We start from the raw sequence: 12,448 nt of genomic DNA, 5'->3' as shown, positions 1-12,448 counted from the left end.
TCCGTCTGGGTCCAATAGAGTCAAATATTGCTTTGGGCTGTCTGTAGTTTGTCATTGCCTTTTAAGCTGCTCTATTGAATAAGCTTGTGTGTTGTAACATTTTCATGTCTTGTATAGCTTTGCCTTCTTCATTCATGCCGGAGTTGTTATTTTATGAGCATTGTTTAGTCTGCAGTATTAAAAGGTTGGATGTCAGCACAGCTACCAACTGTATAGATGTCTGTTCATCTGTCTCAGGGCAGTAAACAGGTTAAAAGGCACCCCTACTAAACACACAGACGGCTACAGCGGGGGTTACACTCACCACACTGGCAATTTGTTGACTAGTAAAAATCCTTAATGAACAAGTCGTATTTACTGCAAAGTAAAGAGCTGTATGAAGCCACTCTGCCAAATGACTGTTTGCTTTGCAAGTGTCTGGACGTGATGTAACTTACCGTGGCTTGAAAAGCACCCATGTGTCCTGGTTGAAAGATGGAGATTTTCAAATGCAATATGAAACTTTTATAACGCAGGTCTCACTTTTTCCCCCCTAACCTTTGAATTCTAAACTCATCTACATTGCATACTTCGCACGGCTACAGGACCGTTTGAAAAGAAACAAGAGTTTCAAGAGAAATACAGACACTTCTTTAGTCCAAAAAAAAAAAAAAGGAAGGTATATGTGTTACCTATAGTGATCTACTACATTCCAGCTGTCATTTTAGTGTATGGTTAAAAATCTAAAAGCAGATATATGACTGCTTGTTATGGTTAATACGTATCATGGTAATTTCTACCAGTTGTTATTATGACTACTACAGTTAAATGCGCTTTGACAATAAAATAACAACGCTGATACTTTTTACTAAAATGGAATTCTGAAAATAGACGTAAAAGATCTCTGCTAATTAAAAATCGTTGAATGTGTATTTAAATGTAACTAAAATACATATTTATATGAAATAGACGTAAAATAGACGTAAAAGATCTCTGCTAATTAAAAATCATTAACCAGTTGGTAACCGCCCTATAGCCAAAATACGGCTACAGAGCGGTTCCTGTACTCTAGGAGGGCGTCAATGTACGTCCTCCCAGAGACTGCGTTGTGCGCGCCCGAGCGGGCGCGCACACGCGATCGCCGGTGCTCGCCGGGTCTACGGGACCCGCAGCAACAGCACTCGCGGTAAGGAGCCAATGGAAGCGGCTCCTTACCACGTGATCGCGCCGTCCAATGACGGCGCGATCACTTGTAAACAAACCGGCGTCATGTAATGACGCCGGTTCCTCCCTCTCCTCTCTGTACCGTTCGGTACAGTGTGAGAGGAGAGGGAGGGGGGGGGATCGGGCGGCAGCAGCAGCCGCCGCACTGTGGGCTGGATCTGTGACAATTGCAGTCACAGATCCAGCCATCCCTGCGCAATACTCTGCAGTAAAAAAAAAATAATGATGAGTGCAATACCCCACCCCATACTCTGCAATACCCCACCCCATACTCTGCAATACCCACCCTGGGGGGGTGGGTATTGCAGAGTATGGGGTGGGGTATTGCAGAGTATGGGGTGGGGTATTGCAGAGTATGGGGTGGGGTATTGCAGAGTATTGCACTCATCATTTTTTTTATTTTACTCTGCAATACCCACCCACCCATACTCTGCAATACCCACCCACCCATACTCTGCAATACCCACCCCCCCATACTCTGCAATACCCCCCCCCCATACTCTGCAATACCCCCCCCCATACTCTGCAATACCCCCCCCCATACTCTGCAATACCCCCCCCCATACTCTGCAATACCCCCCCCATACTCTGCAATACCCCCCCCATACTCTGCAATCCCCCCCCCATACTCTGCAATCCCCCCCCATACTCTGCAATACCCCCCCCCATACTCTGCAATACCCCCCCCCATAATCTGCAATACCCCCCCATACTCTGCAATACCCCCCCAATACTCCGCAATACCCTCAATACTCCAATACCTTGCAATACGTCGCCTATGGGGATTTTTAAGTAGCAACGTTTGGCGCAATTTCACGAGCGTGTGCAATTTTGAAGGGTGACATGTTGGGTATCTATTTACTCGGCGTAACTTCATCTTTCATATTATGCAAAAACATTGGGCTAACTTTACTGTTTTTTTTTTTTTTTAAGCACAAAACTGTTTTTTTTTTTAAAAACACGCGTTCAAAAAATTGCTGCGAAAATACCGTGCAAGATAAAAAGTTGCAACAACCGCCATTGTATTCTCTAGGGTCTTTGAAAAAAAAGCATATATAATGTTTTGGGTTTCTATGTAATTTTTTTAGCAAATAAATGATGATTTTTACATGTAGGAGAGAAATGTCAGAATTGGCCTGGGTGCTCCAGAACGCCTGATGGTGCTCCCTGCATGTTGGGCCTCTCTATGTGGCCACGCTGTGTAAAAGTCGCAAACATGTGGTATCGCTATACTCGGGAGGAATAGCAGAATGTGTTTTGGGGTGTAATTTGTAGTATGCATATGCTGTGTGTGAGAAATAACCTGCTAATATGACAGAAACTAGATTTTTTTTTTTTTTTTTACAGAATTTTCAGTCTTTTTTCTTTTATAGCGCAAAAAATAAAAACCGCAGAGGTGATCAAATACCACCAAAAGAAAGCTCTATTTGTGGGAAAAAAAGGACAAAAATTTCAGATGGGTACAATGTTGTATGACTGAGTAATTGTCATTCAAATTGTGAGAGCACCGAAAGCTGAAAATTGGTCTGGTGATTAAGGGGGTTTTCGTGCCCAGTGGTCAAGTGGTTAAATGTGTATTTAAATGCAACTAAAATACACATTCATATAAAATAGACTTAAAGGATCTATACTAATTAAAAATCATTGAATGTGTATTTAAATAGAACTAAAATACACATTTCTATAAAATAGACGTAAAGGATCTCTACTAATTAAACATCATTGAATGTGTATTTAAATGGAACTAAAATACACATTTCTGAAAAATAGACGTAAAAGATCTCTACTAATTAAACATCATTGAATGTGTATTTAAATGGAACTAAAATGCACATTTCTATAAAATAGACATAAAGGATCTCTGCTAATTAAACATCATTGAATGTGTATTTAAGTGCAACTAAAATACATATTTCTATAAAATAGATGTAAAATAGACGTAAAAGATCTCTGCTAATTAAAAATCATTGAATATGTGCAAATAAATGCAACTAAAATACATATTTCATCTGTCCTATAACCAACCTGTAGTCTGTTGCATAGAAGAAGTGGCAGAGGAAAGGCAAACTGTGTGAATTTATTGGGTTCCACTGCTCTCCTGGTGTCATTATAGTACTAGATGTCAAAAGAGAGCAATCTTCAGAGGTGGTTATCTAGTAAGGCTCCCTAATCTCCTTGTGATAGGACCACTGAGCTTCCATTGTGCTACCTAAGGTATTGTCTTCTTTTCCTACATGGTTATCTTACAATGAGGCTGATTTACTAAAACTGGAGAGTGCAAAACCTGGTGCAACTGTGCATAGACATCAATTAGCTTTTAACTTCAGCTTGTTCAATTAAAGATAAAAATAAGAAAATTAAAAAAAAATACTAACATAACTATACTTACCTGCTCTGTGCAATTGAATTGCACAGAGTGGCCACAAACCTCCTCTTCTTGGGTTCCCCGCAGGTGCTCCTGGCCCCCCTCTCTGTCCAGTGACCCCCGTGCTTGCTCCCAAGCTCCACTGCTACGTCCATTAACACAGGCAGCAGACCTCGTCCCCCCACTTCTTCTTCATCATTGGCTTTGATTGACAGCACTGGGAGCCAATGGCTCCCGGTGCCCCAGCAAAGCCAATGAAACCCAGAAGTGAGAGGAGAGAAGAGCTACAGACGTGCACAGTATTGAGGGGTGACGGTTTATAGAATTGTGGGGACACATTACCTGTATATCACTTACTCACAATTGAGGTGTAGCTATTGTGGCCATTTTATTATTTTATATATATACAGACGTGCACAGCGCTGGATTGAATGAGGGCTCAGGTAGATAAAAGAGGGGTTGGGGTAAGGGGGGACACTGACACCTAAACATTTTTTATCGTACTACAAGGAATATATTACGGTAAAAAAATGTTTAGGCTTTAGAATTATTTTAAGTTTTTACAAAAAAGCTGATTGGTTTCTATGCAGAGCTGCACCAGATTTTGCACTCTCCAGTTTTAATAAATCAACCCCTATGTGTTTGTGGATTGGATCACATTGTAACAAATGTGATAAAATAACATTTACATTTAATAAAATGTATTACAATACACTTATTGGACAAAACACAGAAGGGAAAACTACTGAGCATATTCTAGACCAGACATGTTCAATCAGGGCTCCGTAGAGTCATAGGGTTCCTCCTAAAGTTGCTACAGTTTCCTTCATCTGTGGTTAATTGACCTCCCATTTTATGATGCTTACATAATCCTGGCTACTATACGCAATGGCAGAGCCAGAGAATGATGCAATTGTTTAGCAGTCTTTAAGGGTGGCTTTCTGACCACCTCTCTAAGGCCGAGTACTCACGGCAGGACATGTCCGATGAAAACGGTCTGCAGACCGTTTCCATCGGACATGTCTGGCCGGGGACTGCCCGGGGACTTCTGTCCGATGGCTATACACACCATCGAACAGAAGACCGCGCGTAAACAATACGCGGGGCGTGTCCGCGGTGTCGACGCGTCGATGACGCGGTGTCGCCGCGACAATGACGCGCCGGCGTGGGCGGCCTGCCTTGAAAATGCTTCCACGCATGCGTCGAAGTCATTCGACGCATGCGAGGGATGGCGGGCGGCAGGACATGTACGGTAGGTCTGTACAGACGACCGTACATGTCTGGGCGGACAGGTTTCCAGCGGACTGTTTTAAAGCAAGTCCGGGAAACAGTTGTCCGCTGGAAACCTGTCCGCTCCGCCCGAAAATGGTCCGCTCGGGCCAACACACGGCCAAACATGTCTGCTGAAACTGGTCTGCGGACCAGTTTCAGCAGACATGTTTGGTCGTGAGTACGGGGCCTAAGGGTTGCATTCTTCCCTCTGACCACAAACGTAAGCAACCTTCTTCACGCTGACCCCTGTGGAATGATCCCCGATACCAGAAAATTATGTCAAGAGTTCCTCTGGGTTGAAAAAGGCTGTTTTAGACCAAGAATTCTATTCAGATATGCAGATTAAGGAAAATTCTTGTCTAAATAATTTTTTTTATAAAGTATCCCAAAGGTAAGATTTTACCACAGCCCCAGAAGGGTTTACCCCCTTAAGGACCAAGCCATTTGTTTGCGATGCAGCACTGCGTTATTTTAGCTTACAATTGCGCGGTCGTGCGACGTTGTACCAAAATGTCCCTTTTTCCTCCACAAATAGAGCTTTCTTTTGGTATTTGATCATCTCTGCGGTTTAAATTTTTTGCGCTATAAAAAAAAAAGGCAGACAATTTTGAAAAAAAAACGATATTTTTAATTTTTTGCTATAAAATATACCCAATTAAAAAAAAAAAATTTCTTCATCAATTTAGGCCAATATGTATTCTCCTACATATTTTTGGCAAAAAAAAAACAATAAGCCTATATTGATTGGTTTGCACAAAAGTCATAACATCTATAAAATAGAGGATAGATTTATGACATTTTATTTATTTTTTTCTATTTTTTTACAAGTAATGGCGGTGATAAGTCATTTTTAGCGGGACTGCGACATTGTGGCAAACAGATCGGACACCTAACTGATATTTTTGACACTTTTTTTGGAACCAGTGACATTATTACAGTGATCAGTGCTAAAAATATGCATTGTACTAATGATACTGGCAGGAAAGGGGTTGTCTGTGTTCCCTCAGTGTGTTTACTAACTGTATGGGGGATGGGCTGCCTGGGAAAACACACAGATCTGTCTTCCTGCATAGCATAAAGACAGGATCTCAGTGTAATTCCCTGTCAGAACAGAGATCTGCCTTGTTTACTTTGGCAGATCCCCTGTCTGTCTCTACGGGAACGATTGTGGGTGGCCGGCGGACATTGAATCCGCCGGACACGCTGATTGGTTCCCCCACGTGCACCCACAAAAAAGCTAGTGTACGAACCACCGTACCGATATGGCGATTCACACAGCCGAGCCACCTTTCCGCGATATAACTGCAGGGGCTGGTTGGCAAGTGGTTAAACTGAACCCATAATCGGGCAATTTTCGTATACAGATTTGAGAACTATTTTTTATTTTAATGCTAAAATGTGATCTGATACTTATATGTAACTGTTCTTTATTGAGACTGCACACTCAAGTATATACAATTGCGAATTTGTACATCTCATGTATCTGTGTACCAAACCTTATCACTCTTTACTAAGGTTGTCCCGATACCATTTTTTTAGGACCGAGTACAAGTACCGATATTTTTTTCAAGTACTCGCCGATACCGAATACCGATACTTTTTTTTAAATGTGTCCCCAAATGCAGCCATGTCCCCCCACATATGCAGCCATGTCCCCCACATATTACAGCAATGTCCACCACATAATGCAGCCATGTCCCCCACATAATGCAGCCATGTCCCCCACATATTACAGCCATGTCCCCCACATATTACAGCCATGTCCCCCACATATTACAGCCATGTCCCCCACATATTCCAGCCATGTCCCCCACATAATGCAGCCATGTCCCCCACATATTACAGCCATGTCCCCCACATAATGCAGCCATGTCCCCCACATAATGCAGCCATGTCCCCCACATATTACAGCCATGTCCCCCACATAATGCAGCCATGTCCCCCACATATTACAGCCATGTCCCCCACATAATGCAGCCATGTCCCCCACATATTCCAGCCATGTCCCCCACATATTCCAGCCATGTCCCCCACATAATGCAGCCATGTCCCCCACATATTGCAGCCATGTCCCACATACCTTGATGATGCCGCACGTGCCGCGTTAATCAGCGTGCGGGGAACATTACAGCTTTCGTTTGAATAGCTGTATCCCCGCCGCACCGTGTATAGACACTCCCCCTTGCTCGGAATTGGACAGATCATCTGTCCAATCCCGCGCAAGGGGGGGTGTCTATATGCGGCGGGGATACAGCTATTCAAACGAAAGCTGTAATGTTCCCCGCACGCTGATTAACAGTGGCGGTGGCTTTGCGGTTTGCGGCGACGGGTTTGCGGCGGCGGGGAGGTTCAAATATTCTATTTCAGTATCGGGGTATTTGCGGGAGTACGAGTACTCCCGCAAATACTCGGTATCGGTCCCGATACCGATACTGGTATCGGTATCGGGACAACCCTACTCTTTACACTCATGTTGAGTGTGTTGGTTGTTGTACAAATATGTTTTTTCTATATATCTCAATAAAAAGTGATCTGATCAGGTATTACTAATTTTATCTAAATACAGCCACAGGCAACACAACATTTTACAGTGCCATTTCTTTACTGGACACATTTTATAAAAAAAATAAAAAATCAAGAGAATTTATTGAAAAAGTAGTAAACCTCATTGAAAATAATAAAAGATGAGAACTGGAATCAGGTATGGCTATTAAAGATTTAGGCAACACTATTGTTGCTCTTCCTAGAAATGAACACCTATAAAATCCACACAACAGGACACGGTTCAAAATCCTCAGATTGAATACACAGTTTCACAGTATTGTATGTTTTTAATAATTTATCATAAGAAACTAAGTACTGAGCAAGTATCAGGGCCCAGTCACGCTAGCACCTGTACTTTCCGCATGGAAAAATGCAGGTAAATGCAATGACACCCAGAACACAATAGCTTTCTGTGTGTCATGTTCAGATCAGAACACTGTGGGCAACTGGAGAGAGTGCAAAATATGGTGCAGCTCTGCATAGTAGCCAACTGGCTTCTAACTTCAGCTTGTACAGTTAAGAGATTAAAGGGTTTGTATAGGTTTGTTTTTTATTTTCTAAATAGGTTCCTTTAAGCTAGTGCATTGTTGGTTCACTTACCTTTTCCTTCGATTTCCCTTCTAAATGTTTTTTTTTCTTTGTCTGAATTTCTCACTTCCTGTTTCTCCTCAGTAAACTTGACACCATAATCCGAGCGGTGTTTAGTCAGCCAGAACAGCTTACTGAGGAGGAACAGAAAGTGAGAAATTCAGACAAAGAAAAAAAACATTTGGAAGGGAAATCGAAGGAAAAGTTAAGTAAACCAACAATGCACGAGCTTAACCTCCCTGGTGGTATGATTATGTCAGATTTTAGGTGCTAAAAGTGGTACCATTATTTTGCATGGAAATTTGGCGTTTTACATTGTAGGCCTGCAATTCTTAGGAATAACTCACTTAAATCTGTCCAAACAAGAGTCTAGTAGACATCCCGGGTATGATAAAGTTTGAAAAACAAAATCATAAATTATAATATAATAAATAACTATAAATAATTATAACAAATAATAATGTAATTATAATAAAAATTATTCAATAATGTAATCAAATCAAAATCACTGAAATTTGCTCAGTTGCAGAATTGTCGCTGTCATTACTTTTATTTTTTTCATGACGAATTTCCCCACAAATCGCTATCGCTCAATTCTGCAAGTGATTCTAACTTATTATCATTTTTTTCTAGCTGCTCTAAAACCATTTTTGACATAAAGGGACACTTTTGGTTGCTATGGACAATCTACAGTTTCCAGGCAGAAAGAACAGTTTTTATTATATAAAAGTGCATGCAGGACACTGGGCAGACCACTAGGGACAAAGGGGGTGTGTATTTTTTATGGCGTGTGAACCCAAAAAACTCCACCCGATGCAGAAAAAATGTGCACACACATAAAGAGTGTTCACAAAAACTCTGGTACTGTGGTCCGAGCAACCAAAGCCGACACGGACCCAACTTCCTCGGAGGGACTGCCGAAACAGAACCCTCCCAGTACTAGGTGGGGCTCCCCCGAAGGGAGACCCCATGAGAGCAGGTGAACTAAGCCAGAAGGTCATGTCCACCCACTCCCAAGACGTTCAGGGCTGGCCCGAGGACCCTACTAATCACACAGTGGGACAAAACGTGCACAAACAAAAAAAGACAAAAAGTGACAAACATAAGCAATAAATAAAATAAAGTGGGGAAAGAGATAGTGGAGAGGAGAGTGGAGAAGTGGTATCTTTAAATCAAAGTGACCCTCACTCACAGTGATTCTCAGATACCCCTGGACTGCCACTCCAGGGGCACATGCACCATAGGCTTTTTGTTCCAAATCTAACCCCCGACCGGCCAGTGCAGCCCTCCACCCCTGCCAGCTAGAGAGCCCTTCAAGGTAGTCTTAGGGAGAACTGCCGCTCCAGTTAGCAGCCTCCACCAATACTAGCCCTTCCAGACCCCCGTCAACCCGGCAGATTTGCATGGCCTTACACCGTCTACTCTCAGGGCAGTACCAGCTCCTCCTACCGGATCGCTGACAGAGATAGCACTTACACCAGCCAGCCAGAAGGCCAGACCAGAACTCGGCAAAAAAAACAAGACCAAGTGCAGCCACCCATCCTCACCAGGAGCACCCTTCCAGATGGCTCAGATTCGACCATTGGCCGGCCCCCAGTATCTGTCAGGCAGCTGGGCGTAGTCCCTGCTGAAGCCACCCTTCCAGGTGTAATGACGTCATTGGATTGCATCCACCCTCCCAACGGAGGTGCTTTAGCGCTCCTGTGACAACTGATAAGAACAGATACTACACTTGATCTTAGCCAAAAGGCCGAGAAGCGATTGTAAGATTACAGAAATGCGGAGAGGCATCGCAGGATCCAGGGACAAGGTAAGTAACTCCCTGCCTGTGGACTCTGCGAGGCGATCCCGAGTCTGGCTCGGGGATACCGCTTTTGGTTCTGAAATTCCACCCCGAGCCAGACTCGGGAACAGGGCCGTCTTATTAGCATTATGGGCCCCTGGGCAAAGTAATGCTCTGGGGCCCCTACAATGAAGACAGTGCAGGTAAACAGACATCAAGTAGGCAGGAGGCAGACAAGTGGAGCTTCCCCTTTTGGGTGGAGCTCCGCATTAACTACATTAATAATCATTCTGTACAGCAAAGAAACAGTGGGAAAATACTACATACATAAAAGTAACAAAGCTGTCCTGTGCATATAATATATCTGATAGATTGATGCCTCCCCAGCACTATGGCCCCTCTACACCCTAGATATCCTCCCAGCACTCTGACCCCTCTACACCCCAGATATCCCCCAGCACTCTGACCCCTCTACACCCCAGATATCCCCCAGCACTCTGACCCCTCTACACCCCAGATATCCCCCCAGCACTCTGACCCCTCTACTTCCCAGATATCCCCCAGCACTCTAACCCCTCTACACCCCAGATATCCTCCCAGCACTCTGACCCCTCTACACCCCAGATATCCCCCCAGCACTCTGACCCCTCTACACCCTAAATATTTCCCCCAAGCACTGTAACCATATACCATAAGATACCCCTTGTACTGTGACCCCACTACATCCCAGATACCCCCTACACTGTGGCCTCTCTACATCCCTTCCTTCGAGTCCCGAGCATTCAAGTTTCATGGGGCGGGGTCAGAGCATCACTGGCGCTCTGGCCCTGCCCCTCCCTGCTGGCTGTGAAATAATAGGTATCGTTCTGCACAACACCGTGCACTGCTGCCAGCCTGCCTCCCCTGTGTATCCATCACTCTCAGTGCCATCATGGGGGCCCCCCAATTTTGGGGCAGCGTGGGCTCAAGTACCAGCTGCTTTGGGGAAAGTGCAAGGGCTCCCCATGCAGCTGGGGCCCCTGGGCAGTGCCCAGGTGTGCCCTCTCATTAAGACAGCCCTGCTCGGGAATACCACCAGGGGGGTTAAAGAAACCTATTTAGAAAATAAAAAACGAACCTTTACAACCCCTTTAAGTTCACTTAAAAAAAAAAAATGTTTGCAGGTAAACAAAATGTGCATTTACTGCTTTTTTTTCAGGAGCCTGGAACTTGTTGCACCAGCGATCAGAAGATCTCTGATGCCATGCAGGTCTCCTGCACTGTCAGTGTAAACTATCTGGCCAAGCAGTTTCACACTGACAGAAAGACTCAATGAACTACCACGGCACCCAACAGCACTGTGGTAGTTCATTACCACAAAAAACTACAAGCCTACAGCCGCAAAGGATGTCAGATCTTGTACGGGGAAACTCTCCCCATACTGCTGTCACAGGAACAGAAGGCAGTGGAGAGCAGATGCAACAGTGGGAACATGTTATATGTTCCACCTAAAAACAGATGAAACATGTAAAGCCGCGTACACACGACCGGTCCAAACCGATGAAAACGGTGTGTACGAACCAATGGACGGCTGAACATCGGTCAAAACCGATGGTTAGTACACAAAAGCATCAGTTCAAAACCCGCGCATGCTCAGAATCAAGTAGACGCATGCTTGGAAGCATTGAACTTTGTTTTTTTTAGAACATCGTGTGTTTTACGTCACCGCATTCTGACCCGATCAGTTTTTGAACTGATGGTGTGTACGCACATCAGACCATCAGTCTGCTTCAGCGGTGAACCGATGAAAATGGTCCGTCGGACCATTCTCATCGATCCGATGAGAATGGTCCGACGGACCATTTTCATCGGTCGTGTGTACGCGGCCTCACATGTTCCCAAAAGTGAACTTTGCTTTGGCAATAATTTCTGGAACTAATTGGTTCCTGTTCAGATCTGCACCAGATTTTGTACTCTCCAGTTTTAGTAAATTTTGTGTTACACTGCGTTCCAAAGTCGTGCTATATTATGCAACATGTGTGCATAAAATCGCTCTGCTCAGTTCTGCATATAACTGCGTAAAAAAGCACCTCATCGCATTTCTATTCATGTCATATGAAGTGTCACATTGTGCATTCAAATACAGTAATACCTCGGAATGCGAGTAACGCTGTTAACGAGCAATTCGCAATGCGGGCTATTATTTAAAAAAAATCCAGACTCGGTTTGCTAGTGTTTTCTTGCAAAATGAGCAGGATTCAAACCTCTGCGGTGTGCAGTACCGCATTTGGCTAGAAGTGCGAGGGCGCCGATGACACTCTGAGCCATTCAGAGCCGATTGGAAATAGTATTTCTGAGTCTCTCCGGCACCCCCCCCCCCACCTCTGACCACATGCGGTACTGCATGCAATAGAAGTCAATGTGGAATGAATTATCTTTGCTTCCATTGACTTCTATGGGGGAAACTCACTTTAATATGCAAGTGCTTTTGATTACAAGCATTTTCCTGGAACGGATTTTGCTCGTAATCCAAGGCTCCACTTTGAAGTTTGTTAATAAAAAAAAAAAAAGGAGCTGTGTGATGAATTACAATGGGCATCACACCACCTGCATCACGTCTTTGCAGCCCAAATTGCTCTATGGGCAGCAGCGGTTTAGGCTGCAGTTGAGACTGAATGGGCCCTTAAAGGGGTTGTAAAGACAAAAATGATTTC

The 12,448-nt window shown here is 44.0% G+C and overlaps 1 pseudogene; it reads right to left on the bottom strand.

Annotated features, from left to right (window-relative positions):
• Positions 1-9,630: 9,630 nt before the first annotated feature.
• Positions 9,631-9,734, bottom strand: LOC120925149 (annotated as a pseudogene).
• Positions 9,735-12,448: the final 2,714 nt, after the last annotated feature.

This window comes from Rana temporaria, chromosome 1 (genome assembly GCF_905171775.1).
Source record: "Rana temporaria chromosome 1, aRanTem1.1, whole genome shotgun sequence".
In the NCBI taxonomy this organism is placed as follows: Eukaryota; Metazoa; Chordata; class Amphibia; order Anura; family Ranidae; genus Rana; species Rana temporaria.
This window is presented reverse-complemented; position numbering and strand designations above follow the sequence as displayed.